The sequence below is a fragment of the Erythrolamprus reginae genome, chromosome 12, assembly GCF_031021105.1.
Source record: "Erythrolamprus reginae isolate rEryReg1 chromosome 12, rEryReg1.hap1, whole genome shotgun sequence".
NCBI lineage: Eukaryota > Metazoa > Chordata > Lepidosauria > Squamata > Dipsadidae > Erythrolamprus > Erythrolamprus reginae.
In genome coordinates this window covers 18539306-18565676 of record NC_091961.1, presented here as the reverse complement: position 1 = coordinate 18565676, position 26371 = coordinate 18539306, and the positions used below count along the sequence as shown (strand labels likewise).

At 41.2% G+C, this 26371-nt stretch overlaps 1 protein-coding gene across 7 annotated transcripts in view; it reads left to right on the top strand.

Moving 5' to 3' along the window:
- Positions 1 to 26371, top strand: part of PKNOX2 (PBX/knotted 1 homeobox 2) — a 399587-nt gene that overhangs the window by 104628 nt on the left and 268588 nt on the right. The gene's annotated exons all lie outside the window — the stretch shown is intronic.

Here is a 26371-nt window from a genome sequence, read left to right as displayed (position 1 = left end):
AAAGTTAGCATCTAACTTAGCTGGAGGGAAAGGTTGTAAATTTTTATTTTTGTTCAAGGCTGGAGCAGCTTAATCGAAGATAACTCTTAGGGATTGTGAAACATACTTGGAGACTTAAATGTGAAAACAGAGAAGGTGCATTAAGTGTAAAATGCAAAATGTCTGCATGAAATAAAAACAGGATTTCCAGTCTTGCCTACAAAGGGGATAGATTTGATTGCACGCTTCCCCTTTAAAAAAAAAATCTGTTTTTCTGTTCAGTAAATTGTAGCTGATATTTCATTATTATTTCTTTATCATCAACAAGCAGTCATAGGCCCAATACTAACTGCAATAGCTTATGCATGCTGTGAAAATGACATCTCAATTAAGAGAACAAAAAGAGTAAATTCAGTATGTTTTGTTCATGTCTAATGTATTGATGGGAAAAGGTGGCAGGGGGGCGCTTAGAAACACTATGGCTTCAGAGCAGATAAGATCATTTCAAAGCTTCCCTCCTTCCCATGTCAACAGAAAGCAACAATCAACTATACCACCCTGTATTTTTTTTCTGAGTTGCAACCATGCTCAGACTGTCTAGATTTCAGAACAACCTTGGATCTTGCTATGAGGATATATGGAAGACATTCAGTTGTGGGAGCAGAGCTTTGAGATAGCTGGCAATAGCACTTAGTCTTATATGCCACTTTATAACCAACACCCAGTCTCCAAACACAATTCAAGGTATTGGTTATTACCTTTAAAGCCCTAAATGGCTCAGGGCCAGACTATTTATGGGACCACCTCATACCTTGCTGCGGACAGTAAGTCGGTCTTCTCCAGTCCCGTCCACCAAACAATATTAGTTGGTGAGGCCTTGGGGAAGAGCCTTCCCTGTGGCGGCTCCAACCCTATGGAATCAGCTACCCGCAGAGATCTGCACTATCTCCACCCTACCAGTCTTCCGGAAAGCTGTTAAGACTTGGGTTTTTCAACAAGGCTGGAATTAGGATTGACTACAAGTATGTATGGTATTTTTATGACATTATTGTTTTTTATTGCATTGCTTTTTTTATTGTTATATTTTTATTGCTGTTGTATTTATGATTGCTATTAGCTGCTCTGAGTCCATTTTGGAGTGAGCGGCATATAAATACAATAAATAATAAATTTAACAGAGTTGGCCTTCTCCGGGTCCTGTCGACTAAACAATGTCGTCTGCTGGGTCCCAGGAGAAGAGCCTTCTCTGTGGCAGCCCCTGCCCTCTGGAATTAACTCTCCCCGGAGATTAGAACTGCTCCCACCCTCCTTGTCTTCCGTAAACTACTTAAGACCCACCTATACCGCCAGGCATGGGGGATTTAAGACATCTTTCCCCCAAGCTTATTATAATTTATGTTTGGTATGTATGTGCTGTTTGGTTTTTAATTATGATAGGGTTTTTAGTTTTTTAATATTTTGTTTGTTTGTTTGTTTGTTTGTTTGTTTATTTATTTATTTATTAGATTTGTATGCCGCCCCTCTTCGTAGACTCGGGGCGGCATACAAATCTAATAAATATTAGATTTGTGCCATTATAATATTGTTTTTATCGTTGTTGTGAGCCGCCCAGAGTCTTCGGAGAGGGGCGGCATACAAATCTAATAAATAATATTATTATTATTATTATTATTATTATTATTATTATTATTATTTAATAGTGCTTCACATCCCTCTCTAAGCAGTTTACAAAGTCAGCATTGCCCCCAACAATCTGGGTCCTCATTTCAGCTCTCTTGGAAGGATGGGTGGCTGAGTTAACCTTGAGCTCGTCAGGATTGAATTCCTGTCAGTGGGCAGACTTTGTCTGCAGTACTGCATTCTAACCACTACGCCACCACAGTTTGTCCAAAGATCTGGACAAACTCAATGTCTGTCATCCAGCTTTTGAAGAAGAAAAAAATATGTAGGTCAGAGTCTCTCAAAGTGTAGTCCTAGGACCCCTAGGGTGTCCCCAAGACCCTCTTAGGGTTGTATGAAAGTGCTAACTCCTGCCAAAGATTCTTTCTTTCTTTCTTTCTTTCTTTCTTTCTTTCTTTCTTTCTTTCTTTCTTTCCTTTCTCTCTCTCTCTCTCTCACTCATCGTTGGGGTATTTTTTGGCTCTGCAGCCTCTTTGGTTGCCCAGTCTGAAAAAGCTGCATAGAAGGAGTTAGCTCCTGAGTTCTTTTCTTGAAATTAATGGAAGTATGAGGAATCAAGAAGGATGTAGATTGCAGAAAAGAGGATTGTAAGAACACAACCAGAGTGCCCTTACACACCTCAGCTATCTGGTCATTAAGGTGAACACAGAAACATTATGCAACACATGAAAATTCACCTTTATTTTTTTCTCCCTTGGAAAAAGGAGGAACGGGGGGAGGAGGAGAGAAAAGAAATATTTGGCAAGCACTGGTCAAACTCTTTCAAGATTTTTCTTCTACTGGCAAGATGGAATTCATGCTTGAAGCTGGGCTCCTGTTAAAGGACATTATTAATGCATACTCCAAAGGGGAGTGAATGGTGCAGTGTATTGGCCTTTTAAGCATCTCTGGTCCAGTTCATTTAGCTATGGCTCATAAACCAATGAGAACAGTTCTCCCTTGAGTTTGGTAGAGAAGTCCCAGAAACATTTCTCCCCTTTGCCATTCAGTTTTATACAACGGATAGCCAGAATTCCAGCTGTGCTGTCCTTACAGGAAGTCTAAGGGAATTTAACTGGGTTTTTTTTTTTTAAATAATGTTGCATGCTGTTTCTGTTTGGGTACTTGCTTCAAAGACATTTGATAGGGCAATGCATTACTTAAAATTTCTTTTTTGCCACCAAAGCTTACTTATTGATTTCTTTAAATGTCTGTTTTTATCTGCTGGTGGTGCAAAACTATCTCAAATACATAGTCTAAGAAGAGCTTTTGCATTGACAAAGCAATCCCTGATTACAGCTGTCCTAAACGTTCATTTTGTCAATATCGTAGGTAAAAATTAGAGCATGCTTGCATTGGCTCCAATTTTCATATCCCAAATCATGTTGATATAACTTCTTTGCAGTGAAAAGGGAACCAACTGATGCTAAGTGTTCTTGACATTTTAAGACTCTGCTGTCTTTATAGATTTCTAATAGTAGATTATATTTATGTCCCAAACAGCTTTTTGGTGTGAACCAGAAATATCATATCCATACAGTTGGAGTGCCCTATTTACTCCTTTCATATTTTTCTGTGCTTTGTTTCAATCAGAAAAATATAAAAATAGTAAACGGGACACTTCAATTGGTTTATCTTGCTTGGGAGCAAGTATGGTATAATGGTTAAAAACTTAAGGCTAGAAATTGAGTGATTAACAGCTATAACTAGGTCAGTAAAATGAGGACCCAGATTTTTTGGGGTAATATGCTGACTTTGTAAAATGCTTAGAGAGGGCTGGAAAGCACTGTGAAGTGCTATAAGGCTAAGTGCTATTTCTATTTCTATAACTGTTAAGGACGTTGGAAGAGACCTTAGACATCATCTAGTCCAGGGGTAGGCAAAGTTGGCTCTTCTTTGACATGTGGACTTCAACTCCCAGAATCCCTGAGTTAGCATGACTGGCTCAGGAATTCTGGGAGTTGCAGTCATAGAAGAGCCGACTTTGCCTATTCTTGATCTAGTCCAATATCTTGTATGAGGAGGAGACCTTATACCAGGGATCAACAGCCCGCGGCTCTGGAGCTGCATATGGTTTTTTCATCCCTGTTGCTGGTCAACTCTACAGTTGATAAGACTTTTGGTTAGGACAAATAGAAGGAAAAAGGATGCCATGCTAGAAGGAAACTCTATGATGGGGGAACCAACTTTCGGTCAGCAGAGGGAAAAAGATGCCACACTAGGAGGAGACTCTATTGTCAGGGAACAGGACTTCCTGTCAACAGAGGAAAAAGGATGCTGCACTAGGAGGAGATTCTATTGGCAGGGAACATGACTTCCTGTCAACAGAGGAAAAAGGATGCTGCACTAGGAAGAGGCTATGATGCAGGAACCTGACTTCAGTTTGGCTTCAGAATTGAATGGGAGGCTTCCAGTTAGGAACTTTGTGGCTCTTTGAGTGTTTAAGGTTGCCAAACACTGCCCTATGCCATTCTAGTGGTTGTCCAATGTCTTTCTAAAACCCTCCATTGATGGAGTGCCCACAACGCCTTGAGGCAAGTCATTCCACTGCATTCATTGTTAGGAATTTTCTCCTTAGTTCTAGTTTGGTTCTACCCTTGATTAGTTTCTATCCATTGCTTCTTGTCCGGCCTTCAGGTGTTTTGGAAAATAGATGGACTCCCTCATCTTTGTGGCAGCCCCTCAAAGATAGAAACACTGCTATCATGTCTCCCCTAGTCCTGATTTTCACTGTATTCGACACACCCAATTCCTGCCACCATTCTTCATGTTTTAGCCTCCAAACTGCTAATCATTTTTTGTTGCTCTTCTCTGCCCTGTTTCCAGAATCTCAACATCATTTTAAAATCCTGGTGACCAGAATTTAAAGTGTGGTCACATTTGATTAGAAAAGGAAGGGTATGAGGTATAGCCTAACCTTTGTCATGAAAGTCAACTAGGTGATTTGGGCCAGTTTCTCAGCCTCTGAAAGAAGACGGTGGTCAGTCATTTTTGAAAATGTTGCCAAGAAAACTGAGGGATTCATCCAGGTGGTCACTAGGAGTCAAGGTTGATTATTTAAAATATCACTCAGGGAAAAAGCCAAGTGGAATTGGCCGAATGCTTTGGGGGGTTAAAATTTATTTGAAGTTGCGGCTTCATGTTGCAACAAGGGGTTGTTTAGATTTTCAACACTGCTGTTTTCACTCCCAGTATTGAGTTCCTAGGAAGCTCAATTCAGATGGCAGCAATAGCACATCACGGTAAATTTTAAAAATGACAATGCCTTTTAGAGAGTCTTAGTGTTGCTAATGGGTGATCATTTGTGTTCTTGGTCCACAGTTTTAATATACTGAGTTATCCTTTGTCATTGATTACATCTAAAGACCCTTGGTCTATTGCCATAAGTAGCAGCCTGCAATTTAGAATCTATGCATCCTTCCTTTTGAAAACGTGTGGCAAGGCTCCAGTTTAATAGGTGTTTAGAACTAGAGTAATTAATGTGAAATATCATATCCTCTAGCATTTCACAGATGAAAATAAGGACATTGTTATGTACTTGTAATGCCCCTGTTTTCACGCCAAGAACTGCAGCTCCCCAGCCTCACAATTACACGTTGCTGAAGGCCCTTTGCTAGCTGGATCTTATGCTCATTTACTTTTGCAGTAGTCAGGCTTGCTTTAGTGTTTTTAAAAAAACACAAAACACCCAAAGAGCTTTTGTTCATTAAGCTAAAAGATGCATTGGAAAAACACAATCGTCCTCCACATTAGTGTCTGTTCAGCAGTTCAAAACAACCTTCATTGCTCCATGTGCAACATGACAAACTGCATTTCAAGGTGATTTTAACTGCATTCATTCAACCTGTTCACCCAAGGTTAAAACTGAGGAGTAGAAATGAGTGTGTATCTTGACAATCAGGACTTCTGGTGCATTATCAGACTAACCGATCTACATTTGCTAACATTTGTTACCCCCACCCACCCACCCATTAATATATTGTGTAAACTTGGGAACTTGGAATGTTGTATTCTGGGCACTGCTGTTATCAAGGACCTAGGACATTCTAATGCTATCCAGGGAAATATGATCTCAGCTCCTATTTATACATAATTGATGGAGGTTACCTTATTGAGCCAAGAACCTGCAGGAAGAACCTCCAGGAAGAAATTAAACTGAGGAGAAATTTCCTAACAGTGAGATTAATCGTGGAACGACTTGCCTCCAGAAGTTGCAGGTGCTTGATCACTGGAATCCTTTAAGAAGAGACTGGGCAGCCACTTATCTGGAATGGTATAGGGCAGTGAGGGTGGACCTTTACTTCCTCAAGTGCCAAAAGAGCTTGTGCGCGTGCTATCACATGCGTGTGAGTGCTCACACCCATAATTAAATCCCTGGGGAAGGCGAAAACATCTTCCCCCACCCCCTTGGAGCCCTCTGGAGGCTAGAAATGGCCTGTTTCCCAACTTCTGGTGAGTCCAGTAAACTCGTTTCGTCTTCCCCCATCCCCCCAGAGGCTCTCTGGAAGCCAAAATCACCCTGCCAGATCCTCTGTATGAGCCAAAAATCATGCACATTGGAGCTGAGCTAAGGCAACGGCTTGCGTGCCAGCAGATATGGCTCCCCGTGCCATAGGTTCACCATCAGTGGTATAGGGTCTCCTGTTTGAGAAGGGATTGGACTAGAAAACCTCTAAATCCCTTCCAATTCTGTTGTTTTGAATGTGGGATAAATGTTGTAGCCTTCACCTTTGGGAGGGCTGTTTCCAGTTAAATCCACCAAGTAGGCACCAGAGCACATTTGGTTGAGGTTTCTTTCCAACCGAAGCTAGTCCTCTATGAAGATGAAAAGCAATGAAAGGAAGTGATGGGAAAGATATAGACATAGAGAACGTGAAGGATGCATGTAGTGAAAGAATGCTCAAATTTTGATCCTATGTTTTCTTGAATAGCGGCCACTTCCTTTCCAAAAACATTTACCCAGTGTTTCTCAACACTTGACCGCTTTTAGATGCGTAGACTTCAACTCCCAGAATTCCCTAGCTCGCCACCTCTTAAAGTTGCCAATCTTGAGAAATGCTGAACTGATGTGGTCATACAGAGGGCTGCCTGCCGTTGTACCGATGTAGATGTTGGTTTTTCTTCAAACATTTATTATTCAAGCATGTTGGATGCCTCCTTGACTATTTGGATAACATGTCACTTAATCTCCCAGGTTTAGCACCGCTAGGGCAGACCCAAACTGAAATAAAACCCTTTCAGGCTTAAAAGGTCTTAGAGATCAAAGGACTTCAGGGTCATTTATATGCTTAGGCAGTATCGTCCTTCCTATTCTGGTTAATCAGCATCATCTAAAAAGACATGCAGCATCTTCATTTTAACGTGAGTGTTGTTCCTTCCCCTAACCCATTCAAATCTGCCTGCGAAGTATATTGTAGGGTTTTTTTTCTTTTTCTTAAAAAAAGAAAAGAAACACTGCTCTCCTGCCAGTAGATTGCAATTTACATTATGCAAATGGGCATTATGCAATCAAGCCATTTTTACCGAAATCTGGCAAGGAAAGCCTGTTGATGAGATGCAAAAAAAAAGGAAAAAGAATAAAAATAAATCCAGAGCCCTGATTCTTTCCCCCACACCCTCCGCTGCTTCTACCCACATTCTGAAATGCTTGGAGGGGGAAACCTTTCCATTAAACTCCAAAAAGAGTCTTAGTCAACTCAACCCTGAAGAGGTAAAATGGAGCCAGCATAGAGGATGAATGGATTCTGTGAGCTACTGAAGCTACTTTTTCAATTAATGGCTTTGTTTAATCATACCCCCTGTCCAGAGGAGGATTGTCTTACGGATAATTTCATTTGCCTAACGAGATTTTGCTAATTAAATCTCCTTTGGGTTGGTGTGACTCTCTCTCCCTACAGGGATATGGGGAAACGTTAGTGAACCCTCTTCTCCCCACCCCAAGCTCGCCCCACTGTTGGCTAAATAAACCTTTCCATTGCTATAGAAGGAAAACAAAACTAAAACCAAATCAGAAATGCTTGTCTCCCAACAGCGACTGGGAAATTAATTAGCTTTCAAAGCTCCCAGAAATGATGCCTTTATTGTGTGCTAGGCAATGATGGGCAATACAGCTTCTGGCCTTCCAGCCAGCTTTAAAGCCAACCATTTTATTCAGCCTTCCCTCTGGTTTTCAAGCTTTCTGCTAAATCAAGGAGCTGCAGTTGTTTTGTCCACATTTTTTTTCTCCTGTATGCAGACGTGTGTCCCTGGGTACAACCACTAACTCTGAAATGCCCTTCCAAACCAGGACTAGCATTGAACGCCAAGTGATTAACGCACCCCATAATTCTAAAATAATGCTAGAAGCTTGCTTCTTCCCCCAATAGTTTGTATGACACTGGAATTGCAATTGCACTGACGCTCTGGGCATCTTCTCCATCGCTCTCCTCCATTTCATAATTAAATCCTTTCAGAGCTGTTCTTCTGTGCAGTCGGGGTTAACTGAAATGGAAACGACAAGCGCTATCACTAATGACACATATTGCCAGTTGGCTCCGCGGGTGCCGCTTTGGCCCAAGGTGTAGGAAGTTCATCCATACCCCATAGTTTCTGGTTCATTGTGCTGGCCAGGAATTGGAGTAGAGCTCCTTCCTTACATTTGCGACAGGGCAAGCCCGACATGAGTTTACAGTTCTCCAGGATCACTTCCAGGCCAGTTTTAATCTCTCTCCAAGTAAACCACAGCTTGGAGGCATGATGGGTTTTTAATGGAAACCTGGCCAGGTTTCAAGGCCCTAAAAAGAAGGCTCATCAAAAGCCCATTTTACCCAGGGACCCCTCAGACCAAGAGCTGGCTCAGGCGCGTGAACAAGATGATTCATAATAAAGCTGGGTTCCAAATGGTGCAGTTCCTTTTGAGGTGAAAACCAACTTTTTCCAGTGGAATTGTAAACTGGAAGCAATCAGCCGGCCTCTTTCCCAATTGCAGGAATACATTGTCAGTTGATTGATTTGCTCTGCTGCCTCATTCTGGCCACATGCATTTCCTAGACTTTTTTTTTTCCAAAGGGAATATTTTCCAGACTTTCTGAATGACCAGCCAGTTTCTGTAAACTATATATTTCACAGGACACTTCTTGTGGGCATAACAGCAAAATGAACACAAGTAGAACACGAGTCAAATAATGACTGAACTATACAAGTTTTTTTTAAAAAGTCATACAGTATGTAGATGATCTTCCATGTTTTTGTTAATGTTAGTAGAAGTATGTGAGTGCTTGATAGAGATCCAGACTTTTCTGCCGAACGAAAGGGGCTATTCCTACTTCCTACCCTGCCCATTGGGTTTGCAAAATTCAGTCCCTCATCTCTGACATGATAGTGGCTTAAGCTTTTTTTTTTTTTTAAACACCCATTGGTGCCATAGAGACTGTCCCAATATATTTTATAATTTCTTGAATGTTGCTTATGGAGGCAGATGTTTTGCCAGTAAGGGTCTTGAAAAGATATTGAAGAGGTTTAATCCATGTGCAGATGACCTTGGGCTTCTGCACACTTTCTCCTTCTGATCAAAAAGAAAATGGGACATAAACAGTAACTTAATGTGGTGTATAACCTTATCCTTTATTGAACTTTTTCTAAAGCCACAAGAGTAATTGGCCTCTCCCCCAAGTTGATGGTTGGAAGGGAAACCTAATGACAAGAATCTCACCTGAGTCCCTGTAAGTTGAAGGTACGGGGTCGGAAGGGAGCATCTTGACCGAATTGATTCTGCAATATCTCCGTGAAGTTGGGCACTTCATAATAGTGAACAATATTTATGTCTCCCGGCCAGCTCCCGCTGGTGTCAATGACAAATCCTTGATACGCTCTGTAGCAATTTGTGGCAATGTAAATCATAGCTAACAGTTTAATGAACTGTAGCTCTACTCCTTGAAGTCCTGCTCTTCCCTGTATGCTGTCCTCCTTTTAAATCAGTTCAGGGATACTTTACTTGCAGTGTGATTGGGGAAAAAATTGGCAAGGTATAAAAGAGATCTCTCATGAAGCCTGAACTGAGCCATCTCGTCTTGCATTTAGCCCATCCTCAGACTCCTGTGCAGGAAAAAAGAAACACAACATGACAACTTCACATTGTTCGGTCTATGAAATGATGGCTCCAAACAATTATTCTCTTCAAGTTAGCCTTTGTGGTTGTGCATGGAGTATTTAGCTGCTTGAGGACAAACTTCATACTAGTGACAGAAATCCTTTTTCTACCTCTCAAGAGTTTATTTTTCATTCATTTTTAAGGAGGTTTTTTTTTTTAAAGCTGTCTGCATTCTCTTTATTTGGTTGCTTGGTTGTTAGTTTTATACCCCGCCTTTCCTTCTGGAAATAAAGGGGGCGTGTATAGCATACCCTCCTTCCATTTTTCTCTACAATCTTTTATGGATTGGATTGAGTTGGGTTGAGTTGAGTTGGGTTAGACAGAGAGATAATGAATTTCTGTGCCTAAAAGTGCACTCGAACCTGAAACTCCCCTGATCTCTCCAACCACTGACAAAGAACATTGTAAAAAAATATACTCACCACCACAACACCAAAATGTTCCAGAAAGAGGTAATGAAGTTCTCTAAAGTAACCACACCAAGACTCTTCTACTTGGGCCGGTTAATATATCCTTGAATCAAGAGCACCAGCCTTTATTGCTGCCAGATATTATCCTGAAATTTTCAACAATGAACCTGGGAAATGCTTGCAGACAAGGCAAGAAGCTTGGGGAACCACTTGCTTGGCTTTGTCCCTGGCATTGCATCCCACAGCCCAGGTCATGCCTCAGACAGAAAGTGCAGCTGAATTCGTTGCTTGCCTAATAAAAGCAGTTCTGCCCATGTCTGAGGTGCTACAAAATGCCTTCAGAAATATATCTTAAGCTTTCCCAACAGGTGGCCAGAAATCTAATACTCCTGAGTTCCAGCCTTATTGAATCCACATTAGTGAGAAGCATTTGGCCAAGAGCCCAGAATGCCACCCTGGGATGGAGGTAGGGGATGTTGCAAGAGGTGGAGGGCACAGCTCTGACACCAGCTCAGACCTTGTGAAAGAGAAAAAACAAACAAGTCCCCTCAAGGGGAGGCGATCCTGGCTCCCACTCCTGCTCTTGAGCAATAGCACTGGTTGACTCCCAACTTCACAGGAAGCAAGAAGGGGAGGCCAAAATAATTGAGGCATCTTTGGGGAATTCCCCCAGAGGTCTGTACATTTGCAACCAAGATTCAAAGAATAGTTATAGTAAAAGGCCTGTTGAGTTACAAGAACAGCCAAAAACCTACCAGAAAAATGAATATATAGATGAGAAGACATTTCTCCCAATATTCACTTGAAGAAAAGCTTCACTTCCCCCTTAAACTAAGATCTCGTATGTTGGGCTGATTAGATCACATCTGCAATTGGAGCAGTTGTATGCAATCTAGAGAAGCGTGCAGATTGAATGTTACCAGAATTTTGTCCCGATTGTTGGTCTACGTCAGGGTTTACCAATTTTGGCAATTTCAAGATGTGTGGACTTCAACTCTCAGAATGCCCCAGCCAGCCATGCATCTCACAGAATTGGTATTTTCAAATATCTCAGCAGAATCATCACGGTACATGTGCGTGCATTTACATTGAGCCGGAATGGCGGAGTGGTTAGAGTGCAGCACTGCAGACTAATTCAGCTAAGTGCTAGCTGTAGTTCAGAAGTTCAAATCTCATCACCAGCTCAAGGTTGACTCAGCCTTCCATCCTTCTGAGGTGGGTAAAATAAGGACCCAGATTATCAGGGGAGAATATACCGCTTAAAGAGGGCTATGAAGCTGTATATAAGTTTAAATGCTATTGCTATGCTTGTAGTAGAAGATGGCTGGGTGTCTAACCTCAGTAACACCAGGTGTTTGTTTATTTATTTAAACATCTCTCAGTAGACCCCCTTCTACTTGAAATAAATCTGGAAATACATGGCCACATGCAATTCCCATCCTATTTGGAGATGGACAACTACCAGGGTTTCAACTGACCTATGGGAAGCTGAGGTAGGTGGGATCAAATTGTTGGAAGGTTGATGATGCCATGGCAATAGCACTTAGACTTATATACCACTTCACAATGCTTTACAGCTCTCTCTAAGTAAATTACAGAGTCAGCATCTTGTCCATAACAATCATTTTACCGACCTCCAAAGAATGGAAGGCTGAGTCAACCTTAAATCTACCAGGGTTGAACTCCAGGCTGTGGACAGAGTTTGCCTGCAATTCTGCTTTCTAGCCACTATGCCACCATGGCTCATAGTGACAGAACAGAATTTATTTATTTATTTATTTATTTATTTATTTATTTATTTATTATTTGGATTTGTATGCCGCCCCTCTCCGAAGACTCGGGGCGGCTCACAACAAGTGAAAAACAATCCAATACAATCCAATTAATTAAAATATTATAAATTTAAGAAAATCCCCTATACTAACATACACACATACAAGCATACCATATATAACTTCAACGTGCCCAGGGGGAGATGTTTAGTTTCCCCATTCCTGACGGCAAAGGTGGGTTTTGAGGAGTTTACGGAAGGCAGGAAGAGTAGGGGCAGTCCTGATCTCCGGGGGGAGTTGGTTCCAGAGGGCCGGTGCCGCCACAGAGAAGGCTCTCCCCCTGGGGCCCGCCAACCGGCATTGTTTAGTTGACGGGACCCGGAGGAGGCCCACTCTGTGGGACCTAATCGGTCGCTGGGATTCGTGCGGCAGAAGGCGGTCTCGGAGATATTCTGGTGCAGTGCCATGAAGGGCTTTAAAGGTCATAACCAACACTTTGAATTGTGACCGGAAACTGATCGGCAGCCAATGCAGACTGCGGAGTGATGGTGAAACATGGGCATACCTGGGTAAGCCCATGACTGCTCTCGCAGCTGCATTCTGCACGATCTGAAGTTTCCGAACACTTTTCAAAGGTAGCCCCATGTAGAGAGCATTACAGTAGTCGAACCTCAAGGTGATGAGGGCATGAGTGACTGTGAGTAATGAGTCCCGGTCCAGATAGGGCCGCAACTGGTGCACCAGGCGAACCTGGGCAAACGCCCCCCTCGCCACAGCTGAAAGGTGGTTCTCTAATGTGAGCTGTGGATCGAGGAGGACGCCCAAGTTGCGGACCCTCTCTGAGGGGGTCAATGATTCCCCCCCCAGGGTAATGGACGGACAGATGGGATTGTCCTTGGGAGGCAAAACCCACAGCCACTCCGTCTTATCCGGGTTGAGCTTGAGTCTGTTGAATGAAAGCAGGACAATTATTTACATAGATTTTAAAAGAACAGTAATGCCAGAACAATTTTTCATTGCAACAAATGAATGGAATTTGATTAGAAAAGAGATTCCAAACAGAACTGAGCATGTCCTTTGTGTTTCTGGTAATATAAATAAAGCATGGGGTGAGTCTTAGTCTTAACTAGAAGACAGACGGAGGTAGCACTGAATGCAATTGTCCATAGTCTTCCCCGTTAGGATGACCTGTAATTATTTCTTGATGTAATTTTATAAATGTAAATCAGCATATGCATATGTTATACAAATCTCTGATCTTTGGAGAGATGGCACATAAATATTGACCATACTAGAGATACTTAAGATTTATTTATTTATATATTTAGTTCTTCAATTTCTATGCCGCCCGACTCCCCAGGGACTCTAGGCGGCTCACAGCAAATATATAAAACATCAATAATTCTACAGGAAATTCTAAAACAGTTTTTAAAACAATTTACAATTAGTGTTGGGCGAACCCAACAAAGTTCGGCACCCTGGAGTCCCCGTTTCAGCCGGCCAGGAAGGACGTCTCACTTTCTCTACAACCTTTCCCACAAAGGTAGATTGGAGACTGGATGAAAGTTCTTTAATTCTGCTGGATCTAGGAAAGGCTTCTTGAAGAAGATGGTCTTCAGTGGAGACCATTGAAGAAATTGTGCTGATTATGTTTTAACAAAGTACTTCCAAAGGATAAATATAAAGTTATTGTTTGATTAGGAACTAGCAATAGCATGTAGGCTTATATACTGCTTCATAGTGCTTTTACAGACATCTCTAAGCGGTTTGCAGAGTCAGCATATTGCCCCCAACAATTTTACCACCTTGGAGGGATGGAAGGCTGAGTCAATCTTGAGTTGCTCACGATCGAACTGCTAAACTGCAGCTAGCAGTCAGCTGAAGTAGCCTGCAGTACTGCACTCTAACCACTGCGCCACCTCAACTAGTACAAGTAGTCTTTACGTTAAGGCCACAATTGACCCCAAAATTTATGTTGCTAAGTGAAACAATCATTAAGTGAGTTTCATCTGTTTTACCACTTTTCTTGCCAATGTTGTTAAATGAATATCTCTGCAAGTGTTAAGTTAGTACCATGGTTATCATGTGAATCTGGCTACCCCATTGACTTTGCTTCTCAGAAGGTTGCAGAAGTTGATCATATGACACCGGGACATTGCAGCCATCATAAATATGAATCAGTTGCAAAACGTACAAATTTTGATCATGTGACCATGGGAATAAAGAAACTGGAGGAGGAGGGCCTGTTCTATCAAACAAAATAACCACCAGCAAACAGGGATTGTCTCCACAAATTTAAAATACAGATAGGTGGAAAGCTCCAGCAATCTTTTCTGCCAAGAAAGACTAGAGAAGGGTGATGGTTACAGGATCTTTAAAAAGCATCTTTACATTGATGCCTAAAATACTTTTATTTTGTGGATTTTCATTAAAAGCCGCTGCCCCATTTCATAAGTAATTTGCCAGTTTCAGCTCCAGCTTGCCAGCTGATTCTTGGTCTTGGGAAAAACCGTTTTGTCCTCTGAACCCTTCAACGAAGCTTCCTTGAAGCCCCAGAGGCAAGGGAAAAAAACAATGGACAAAACAGAAGTTTAAAAAATGCACTTTCAGTTTGCCATTGTACTCAGAGAGTTCTGGGAAACTTTCTGAAGTCCTGGAGTGTAAAAAACAGCACAATGGGCAAATTGGAAGTGCATCTTCCAAACTTCCGGATTGTCCATTGTGCTGTTTTTTGTACTCTGGAGCTTCAGGAAGCTTTTCTGAACCCTCCGGAGTACAGTACATAAAACAGCACAATGGCAAACTGGAAGTGTGCTTTTCCAAACTCATTTTTTTCACCTAGTAGGCTTCAGATAGGCCTGTGCATATGCGCGTGGGGCAGCACGGAGTTAGGGGGGGGGAGGAAGGGAACTGGGCATGTGCACACATCCTAGCACACCCATACACACCTCTTTTGGCACAAGAACCAAACTAGGCAATCTTGGGATTCTACTTTGCTTGCCTGTTTGCAAGCTCCTCCTTCCCTTCCTCCGTTTATTAAAGAAAACCCCACTTATTTTGGGCATATTGCAGCTTTCAAAATTCTATTTTCTTTATTTCAAACAGCCGTATGTCAGCCTTCTCTCCTTGCCCTGCAGCAACATCTGCTCTGGGAGAAGATGTACAACTACACCCTCTATTCCAGCTGTTCTATGTGCCATTGCTGCCCACAGCTATCAGGGCAACGCCATGTGAAGTGATACAAGTACTGTATTTGCAATGTGCTTTCTCGCCCTTCCTCCAGGAGGTGCTAAGAGAGAATTATTCCCAAAGGAGATGGGGGGGGGGGGGTTGGAACCTAAATTTGTGCATTGATTGGTTTTCTCCCACAGCCCTCTAAAAACAAAAATCTGACGATGCAAAATGAATTGAGGTTTTGTTCGGTTTTTATCTTCGGTGTTCAGCTAAGCTGCACTCAAAGAGGATTATCACATTATATAAAATACAAATTCAGTTATAACTTCTAAGGTGAGGGGAACTTATCCCTGGGGAGGGGTGGGGAGCTGGGGGAGGAGAGTTGGAATATGCTGTACGATTTGCATTTTATTCAAGTACATTCATTCCATCCCATTTCACCTTAATCCTTCGTCTTCCTCTAATCCGCAGGAATATTTGTATGTAACCTCATGTGCATTGAAAGGTCTGCATATTCCTGTACCTTTTCATGTCTATTTTTATGGGTCTTTTCATCAGGGAATTGCTTCATGTTTAGAGAGCTGGGAAACAACAAAAGAAACATGTATATTGGTTTGTCTATCAGTTTGGAAACTATACATTTATTTAAGTTTTTTGAAATATGGGCCAAACTCATTCCCCCACCCCTGGCATTAATTGTATTTGAAAATCAAATTTGTCATCCTGTAAGTGTCAATAAGAGGATCAATCCATGCATTTTCTCTAAGAAGTTCCTTTGTATCACAAGAGGAAAACCTCAAGAACAATTCCAAGCTAATTTATTTCCAGAATTAAAACAAGGAAAATATACAGACTTGAAGTGAGAAAATTAGGGAGAAAATCCTACGTGGGTGTGTTTTTCTATATGCAGTGTGTTTATTTTCAGATGTCCCTACTTCAAGAGCTCCGATGCCGAGGGTGGTGTACTGTATATGAAGAACTATATGGAATATTAGGGTTCTAATTCACCAACTTGGTTGAATTAGTTTGCAACGTCCATTGCAGCAGAAACCGAATAATATACGGACACCAGTCTGGGTTTAAAAATGGGTCACTGTTATTTAAATTGCATTAGACCTGCAGCGGTAAACCTAAAAAGCGCGGAATCCCTATCATAACATTTCTAAGCAGCTATGGGTGAAGCTCCTTGATGAGCAAGGGAAGGTGAACTTGGCTTTTCTCTTGCTTTTTACCACACCATATGGCATATGCGGAGGCTCACCCCAGTTTCCCATCAGAGGCCATGATGTAGGTGAGGGCCAAGGGCACCCCACCCCACTCCATCACTCAGGCCCAACATGCCCAGAGCTTCTGGTGAGGGGCAGCCCATCACCTTCCAAAGGCACCCTAAAGGAGAACACACAGCTGCTGCTAGCACCCATTTCCACCTCTGCTTCCCCAGTGACCTTGGTTCTGAAGATACAGTTGGTAGCTTCACTCTTGTTTAGGAAGCTTTTGAAAACCTTGTCCCCAAGGTGCTTTTTCAAGAGGCAACTGGACTTTCTTGTGTTTCTTTTAAGACATTTTGCTTCTCATCCAAGGAGCTTCTTCAGCTGTGACTGGCTGGTGGAGAATGGAAGGATTTATATTCCTTGAAGACAGCTGGTCAACAACTCTAAAGGCAACTGTCTGCAAGGAATATAAATCCTTCCATTCTCCACCAGCCAGTCAGAGCTGAAGAAGCTCCTTGGATGAGAAGTGAAATGTCTACAAAGAAAAACAAGAACATCCAGTTGCCTTTTGAAAAAGCACCTTGGGGACAACCATGACCTGGATGACTGAGAATCTCCACAGATATTTGAAAGCCTTCCTTCTAAAGCGATTTGTTGATATCTGAAGCCACCTGAGGAAGTAAGAGAGCTATCTTTTTTATACTTTTGATTAGTTGTAGTTGACTTGTCTGATTATAGTTTAAGATTGCTGCTGATATTCTTTTATACCAGAATTATGAAATTGGGATAGTGTAGAAATTAGGATGGATAGATGGATGGGTGGATGGGTGGGTGGATGGATGGATGGACGGATGGACGGACGGACGGACTGGGAAGCCATGGCAGTATGTGATATATACTGATTTCTTCCTGTGATATTTTGCAGTAGTTTAACCTTGGGAACTACATTTGTTCTTGAGTTTTAATTTAATGTGAGTGTACAGAACTGCCAAGAATGTCTCCTTTGGAGACAAAATCTGATTGAATGATTGTAGCAGTCTTCCTTTGTCACTGTAGTGCTGTGCTTGTTGAATGACAAATTTCTTGTGTGTCCAATAAAGAATTCTATTCTATTCCGTTCCGTTCCATTCCATTCTATTCTATTCTATTCTACGTTCCACCATATGACCAACTTCTGAGGGATTAAAGTTCAAAATGTACAGTGCAGTTCCTAGAAAAGGAGCCACGAAACTTGCTTTTTTTTTCTTCCAATGCCCCTTCTGCTTAAATTACTGTAGCTGGTAGCTACTATTACTCAGGAAAAAATCAAGCAAACATTTCCAGTGAAGACAGAAGCTCAAGAGCTACATATATGTATATAAGAGGAGTGGGAGATGGGAGGAGTGGAGGAGGATGAGTGGGGTTGGATTTTAAATTCTATCTGTTAACTTAAGAGCAGAAACACAAACACCCGTCCTGTATCTACGTGCCCCAGGAATTCTTGACTCCAAGTCAGCTTGAAAAAAGGAATATTAAAGGATTGGGAGAGGTGGTGGGGAAGAGGCCAAAACAAGGACATTTTAAGTGTTGTTGCTAAGTGTAGATCTAAACACAAGCCATGAAAAGGCATTTTCATGAGAGATGATGTACAGATTTATCCTCTGAATAAAGAAATGTTTTCACATTAAATAAAAAGGATTGCATCTAATCCCATAACTCTTGCCTAAAAAATTACAGCAAGTAGATAATGGCCTATCCCTTATAATGATAGGTTTTTATTGCCAGATTTTCCCCCCTGACAAACTAGCCTGTATCACACTTTTCCCTCCCTTTTCTTGCAAACTAACCTCATTTCCACCCAACCCAAATAATCCTCCCCCCACTGGTAATATTTTCTTCCTCATATTCTACTTTCATATACTGCAGATATTCCAGAATAATGCTTAAAGTTCCTTCTGTAGATCAGATGTCTTTCTGGCAAGCATAAAATAAAATATAATGTGGTTGCCATTATGAAGGTAAGTTTTCCTGAGGCTAGAGGGAATGTAATTAAGTGAAAGTAAGAAAGTAAGTAGAAGAGAGAGAGAGAGAGAAATTCAATTTTTCCTGATTCAAGAACATAAATCCCCCCTCCTCCTCCCCTCCTCTTCCAATTCCTGTCAACCTTGATTTTTGCTTGAATATGCCCAGTTGAGAAGTAGAATCGTTGTGAAAACTTTCCAAGTTTTCTTTTTCTTCCAATTTCCAATTAAAATGAGGCATAATTTTTAGAATCTCAGTGTGGCAAACTCTGCTCTTATGCCTGTATGTATTTCTTTCAATTTAATTATCACTCAATTCCAGGCTGATTTTGGGTGGATCACAATATATTAATAAATATATAAACATAAAAACGTAATCTAAAGCAAAAAATAGATGGGATCTATACACTTGATACAAAACTATATTTATTCATTCATTCATTCATTCATTCAATTTTTATGCCGCCCTTCTCCTTAGATTCAGGGTGCCTTACAACATATCAGCAATAGCACTTTTTAACAGAGCCAGCGCATTGCCCCCACAATCCGGGTCCTCATTTTACCCACCTCAGAAGGATGGAAGGCTGAGTCAACCTTGAGCCGGTGATGAGATTTGAACTGCTGACCTACAGATCTACAGTCAGCTTCAGTAGCCTGCAGTACAGCATTCTACCTGCTGCGCCACCCTGGCTCATTTTGCCAAATATTCCAAAACACATCCGTACATACATACATCCAGTTTCATAAATCGCATACAACCAGCAGAGCATTTATTTATTTATTATTAGAGTTGGAAAGAACCTTGCAGGTCATCTAGTCCAACCCCCTGCTGGTGCAGGAGACCCTACATCACACTAGTTCAATAGCAGTCCAGACTTTTCTTGAAGGTCACTAGTGTTGGACGTTCACCACCTCTGTGGGCAAGCCGTTCCACTGGTTGATCGGTCTCACAGTCAGAAAGTTCTTCCTTATTTCCAGGCTGAATCTCTCCTTGGACAGCTTCCAACCATTGCTCCTGGTCTGGCTCTCTGGTGCTTTGGAAAATAACGTGTTCCCCTCCTCCCTGTGCAGCCTCTCAAGTATTTGTAGACTGCTATCATGTCCCCCTTGGACCTCCTCTTTGCTAGACCAATTCATGCCCAATTCTTGCAACCTCCAATATCATGATACTGTATATCCAAGCATACATCATGATATTGCAATGCTTGTTTTCTATTCCTCTCTCCTTACTTGCTCAGAGGTCAACCAGGAAAACTTTCGAACTTTGCTTTAAGCATACCTTAAGGCAAACTCATATCTCATATTTGTACTTAAAATGTGTAACTTTTTCATATCTCTTGTCACTTACTCTAAGGGAAAAAACTTGTAAAATGTTTTTCAGAGGAAGAAAGCTTGAGTGAAATTCTCATACTTGCAGCTGTTTAGTTTCAACTGTGAGCAGCTTTATGTGAATGTTCTGTCTTTTATCATCTAGTGTCCTTGCAACAGTCTGTAACTCCCTGTCCTTTAAGAAAACCCACAAGCCACACCTCATGAGAGATGGCCACCCATGTGTCATCTTAAATTGGGAGGTCTAGTTAGCTGGAAAGCTGCTGAGAGCCGAAAAGATATAAACAGAAACCAACTATCATCTCTGCATCAATAAACAAAGCTCACAAGCACCATCAAGAGAAATTAGAAAGAATTCTCAAAAAGCCTGAGAATCAGGTAGAAAAAAGTGAATCCTTATCACAATGCTCCGAGCACACTTTGCAAGCTGCAATAGTCGGATTCACACAAAATGCTTGGCCAAAAGCAAATACATAAGAAACGAACTAGCTAGGTGAGAGGACTGTTTTGAACCAGGCTAGAGTGTAGTCCATTCAGGCTTCCTGCTTTGCCCTTATCTTGAATAGAGAGGGTTCAGCCAGAATGAAACAAACCACATTTGCTGGGATGAGGGATAGTGGCCTGTACCCAGGGGTGGACGGGTGGGAACGCAGTGGGGTAGTGAAAATGGAGCTCCAGCCCAGAGCACCCAACTTGCACTGAAAGATTTATTTTATTTATTTATTTATTCATTTGTCCAATACACAAATACATAGGAAGAAAAATAGACATGTAGTAATATATATAGGGGTAAAGTGAACTTAGAGGAGAGGATATATGAAAGAAAGAAAATATATATGATAAGTGAGAGAAAGGAAAGACAATTGGACAAGGGACGAAAGGCACACCAGTGCACTTATGTACGCCCCTTACTGGCCTCTTAGGAACCTGGAGAGGTCAATCGTGGAGAGTCTAAGGGAGAAATGTTGGGGGTTAGGGGTTGACACAATTGAGTCCGGCAATGAGTTCCATGCTTCAATAACTCGATTGTTGAAATCATATTTTTTACAGTCAGGTTTGGAGCGGTTCATATTAAGTTTGAATCTGTTGCGTGCTCTTGGGTTGTTGCGGTTGAAGCTGAAGTAGTCATTGACTGGTAGGATGTCGCCGCATATGATCTTGTGGGCAATACTCAAATCGTGTTGAAAGAAAATGCAGGGCGTCCTGCATAAGCCACGCCCACAGCATGGTAGTAAAACTTTTGCTAGCCCTTCACTGCCCCAACCTAATTATCCATGTCATGTCATGTCTTCTCTTGCAAATCATTTTTGTTCCCATCCGGGTTTTATGGAAGAGTTTGTGGCTGTTGCGAGTTTCGCTTTACTCAGCTCCTTTTAGGGGAAAGCAGGAGAACCTGGAGATCTGTGCAAGCATTTCAGTTCCAGAAGACCATCCACCGGTTTTAAGTTTCAAGGCCAAGCACTGGCAAAACATGAATTCTTCTGGCCCGGCTTTTCAAGGCCAACTCTTTGTCATCCTTTTTGGCATCCCAGATCTTGCCTGCACAGAGAGCATCTCCCTCGTCCATTTCTCTACGGGTCACTCCTGTGCTGAGATCTGAAGATCCAGTAAATAATTGAGTTCATTTCACTTTGGTCCCCTGTCCCCCTCCTCTTCCCATACCCGCCAAGCACTTGCCACCCTGCTGTCTGTTTTTCCTTGCCAAGGTTCAGTTCTAATTATGTTGATTTTCTTCAGCCCACCCCCTCCTGGAAGCTTATTAGGGTGAATATTTTTATTTATTATCATTTCGCCCAACTCCTGCCAGCATTTCCAATTACTCTCGCCGCTTCCTTGTAATTGTCTTTCTGTAATGGCTCTGAAACAATTGCGCTAAATGAGGTGTCTCCAGCAAGATGAGAGTTTCACTTCATTAAAGGCTAATGTATTCGCAGCTCAGACTCTGTGGGGCTGACTTGGAAAGGAGACATTTAAACAGCTTCTTTTCTTTCTTTTCTTTTCTTTCAAATTGGAGGGAGCAACTTCTAGTGGCAAGCAAGGATTTGTTTTTGCATGTGCTTGCACGCTCGCAGTCCTCCCCCCCACCCTCCACTGCCTACCCTAGTTAGAATGCACAAAAGGCTGATGAAGCAGCAGTTTGTTGCTCAAAAATGAGATAATTTCTCCTGTTTGGACATAGCTTTATTATAGAAACAGCCTAGGTCTGCCCAACTCGCCCTCCAGATGAAGGTACAATGGCATTAACCTTTTTGTGTGTGGTCTTGTTCAGTCTTCTCGGCAATCACCTTGCAGGCTTTCTTACACAAAATTGCAGGACACAAAGTCTATGGAGGTTCTCAGTCATCCAGGCCACGCTCGTCCCAATGGTGTCTTTTCTTAAAAGGCCACTGGACTTCCTTGGTTGTTCTTTTTTGTCTTGAAGATGTTTCACTTCTCATCAGGACTGAAGAAGCTTCTTGGATGATAAGTTAAATGTCTTCAAGCAAGACAGAGAAAGTCCAATTGCCGTTTGGAAAAGTACTCTTGGCACAGGAGCAGGGGTAGGCTGCTGGGGGTTTGCAAGGGTTCGGGAGAACCTCTAGCTAAGATTCTGTGCAGTTTGGAGAACCCCCATATCCCACTCCTGGCTGGCCTTGCCCACCCCACCTCACCCAAGAGTCCCCACTTGGCCAATTTTGCAGGACGTGTGGGGAGGTTCGGGGAGGACAAAAAACGGGCCTAAAGAAAGTTCGGGAAGGCCGGAAATGGGGCTGTTTCCAGCCTCCAGAGGGCCTCTGGAGCCTGGGGAGGCCATTTTCGCCCTATCAGAGGACAGCCTCCAGAATCCAGGGAGGGGAAAAAGCACACACCTACATGGGCATGGTATAGTAGGTCAACATAACCATGCCCACCATGCCCACGCCCACCCAGCAACCAGGCAGACAACGCCTTGCTGAAAAATTTTGAACCCCACCCCCATGGAGGAGATAAAGTGCACAAACATCTATTATTAATCATTTCTTCGCACTCACCTAGATGGTGGCAGGAGGCCTAAGTCTTCTGGAAAAGTAGGTTCTAAGTTTCCTTCCTCTGCAAGGGAGGGTTCTGTCTTTCTACCTCTTTCTTAAGGTGCTTGAGCATTTTTCAGAGAAGTTTGGGTGGATGTCTTTGAGCTGATGTAATGGATAGATGTGTGAAGGAGGCTACTGTGTTTCAGTCTTCTGTAACTGATCTTCCCAGCATGATCTAGCTTCCTTCCTACAGCAGCTGCCCATGTGGCCTAGTCTAAAAAAAGACCTGTAGCAGAAAGGTCCTTCAGGGGGTCTTCTCTTGGGATTTAATGGAAAATTGGGATTTAGGAAGACTGGAGGACCCTGAGAAAACGATTGCTCAATGAAAGGTAGAGCAGTTCCGTTTATGTACTGTATATTCATTGCGTTCAACATCCATGGTTAAGATATTAAGTCAATTTTTCCATGATGTCAATTTCTCCATAATATAATGGAGGACTACAACTCCCAGAATTCCCCAGTCAGCTTTGCTTTAAGCCTAGAGGACTTCAACTCTTAAAGTCAATTCTCCAACAGTTGAAATCCCTTAAGCTTACAGTTGCCAAAATTGGAGACCCCTGATTTCATGTATACTGCTCAAAAAAATAAAGGGAACATTCAAATTACACATCCTAGATCTGAATGAATGAAATATTTTCATTTGTTCTGTACAAAGTTGAACGTGCACAAGAGCATGTGAAATTGATTGTCAATCAATGTTGCTTCCTAAGTGGACAGTTTGATTTCATAGAAGTTTGAAGTTATATTGTGTTGTTTAAATGTTCCCTTTATTTTTTTGAGCAGTGTATAATACATCAAGAAGTCTCTTCTTGGGATTTGGTGGAAAAGGAAAAGTGGAGGAAAGGGAAGACTATTTCTGCATGCATTCCTATTTCTGATCTATTTCATAATTAAGTTAAGCACCAAAAAGTGGCAGCTAAGCAGTGAGAATTTCAGCAAAATTTTCTTCTTTAGGGGGAAAAATTGAAAGCAATTTATTTTCCATCCGATTGAATGACAATGGCTGGAATAATGCAGGGAAAAAAATTGGCAGAGCACTCATTAAAACTAAATTAGTTGTAAAACACTAAGGAACAAATTGCACAACATGTTAAAAACAAGCACCAGAGTAGTCTTTCATTTGTTTTTACATTTGAATATGCATACAATGGACCCATCCAGATCAAGATCACTGCACGTGTGTAGGTGTGTGTGTGTGTGTGTGTTATATTTCTTCCCTATGATCCTTGTTTCAAAAAAATGGATATATGGACATTTTAATTGCTGCTGTCTTCTCCTTTATTTTAAATGGCTGATATACAACTTAAAAACAAACAATAAAATGGTTTGCAGTAATATTCAAGTAGCTATTTAAATAAACGTATTTTCCTAGAGTTGATATTAGTAAAAATATAAATAAATAATTTCTGATTGATAATACAGTACAGGTTATCCTTGGCTGATCGCCACAATTGACACGCCCCCAAATTTATGTTGCTCAGTTAAAAATTTGTTTTAGTGAGTTTTGTCCCATTTTGTGACTTTCCTTGCCACATTGGTTAAGCCAGTGTTTCCCAACCTTGGCAACTTGAAGATATCTGGACTTCAACTCCCAGAATCCCCAGCCAGCATTTGCTGGCTGGGGAATTCTGGGAGTTGAAGTCCAAATATCTTCAAGTTGCCAAGGTTGGGAAATTACTGGGTTAAGCCAATCACTGCCCTTGTTAAATTAGTAACACGGTTGTTAAATGGATCCGGCTTCCCCACTGAGTTTGCTTGTCAGAAGGTCACAAGAGATGTTCAGATGACTCCCTGGACACTGCAGCTGTCATAAATGTGAGTTAGTTGTCAAGCATCCAAATGTAAATCATGTGACCATGGGAATGCTGCAAGAGTCACAAGTATGAGAAATGATCGTAAGTCACTTTTTTCACTGCTGTTGTAGCTTTGAATGATCACTGAATGAACTGTTGTAAGTCAAGGATCAGAGAATTCACTATGTTCCCAAAACTGAGAATAATAAACGTCAGTGATTTCGTTAATGGTCTCGCTTAGCGCTACCAATGAAGTCCCTATTTTTTTCTTTTTTTTCTTTTTTTAAAAATAAATTTTATTAAGTTATATACATCCATTATTTATTTCATCCATCAATATGTGCTTACTTCCAATTCTTCTTCTTAGCCTTCTTTCCATTGTGATAGGACACGATGCTTAGCATGCAGAAGACTTGGGAAAATCTATTGACCAGTCCGAGATCACTTGAGTTTTAGTGAACTGTTTCATTTGCATCTCCTGGAATTATTTTACTGTGGTGAATGGTGGTAATTGGTTCCATCAGGGAAAAGGCCAATGTTTTTATTGGCTTCTTACACTGATATGCTAATAAAATATTACCATTTGTTTTGTCCTAGCTGTCAGGGAAGACAATGAATTCATCCGTGCTAAGGGCTGTTCTCTGGAACCCCTGACATGCTGGTTTACTGATGAGCTTTAACATCTTTGCTAAATCACTGTTTCTTACTCGTAAATTTACCTTTGAGGGAATGACTTGTTTAAACTTATAATGTTTTTGGCTCTGGGTGGAAAGACTTTTCTTTACTGGATCACCTTAACATTTGTTGACTTAAGCTTGATCAATGTTAATTATTACTTTATTAGTATATTCTGCCTTCTCATTTTTCTTGTGGCACATCTGAAAAGGAGTAATGTTGCCATGCTCATATGTTCATTATATGACCATCCTTTCTAAACACAGGTAGTCCTTGACTTAAAACAACTTGTTTAGCGTACACTCAAAGTTACAATGGCATTGGAAAAAAGTGACTTACCCCGAGGAAGACGATGTAATAAAAAAAATTATAGAGTGTGCCGAAATGGATATGATGACAATGCGGTTAAATAACCATGATGAATCAGAATTTTATGAGATTTGGAATAAATTGTATATATATGGTTAAGTAAAAGAGAACAAACAAAATTCAAATGACCTGAAAGTATGTATGGATATTAGAAATAGTTTTATTTTGTTAACTTTATACGAAATAAGGATATAATAACAATTTTTTTTCTTTATATTTGATTTATTATATTAATTTTATAAGTTAAGAGTGAACTTTTTTTTCCTGTATTAGTGACACTTCAGAAACAAATGGGGTAATTGTAACCCCAAGCTTTCTGGAATTACCTTCCCAGCTGGTTTCTGACAAGCAAATTCAACGGGGAAGCCAGATTCGATTAACAGCTGGAGTGATTTGCTTAACAACCAGGGTCATGAAATGTTGTGTTACTCGCTTAACATCTGCCTTATTTAGCAAGAGAAATGCTGTTCTCAGTGGTGGTCATAAGTCAAGGACTACCTGTCCTTGAGATGGATCAGGTAGGTCATCATAATCAATTGATCAAGTAGGTTATGACTAAAATAGATTTATAAGTAAGATTAAGAATGAATTCATCTCAAGACCCGTAACATTCTACTAAACCTGAAAAGATCAAAGAAATTTCAAATTTAATCTATAATAGGCTTCCTCAACCTGGCACTTTCCATGTCTATCAAGGGTATATACATTATTATTATTTTTTTGTACTTAAACTTAAGCTGGATTAAGTTTTGATCCTTTGGGGTGTGATGAATTAATGATTTGCTATTTTCAAACTTTAATGAATTCACACATGTTAAACAT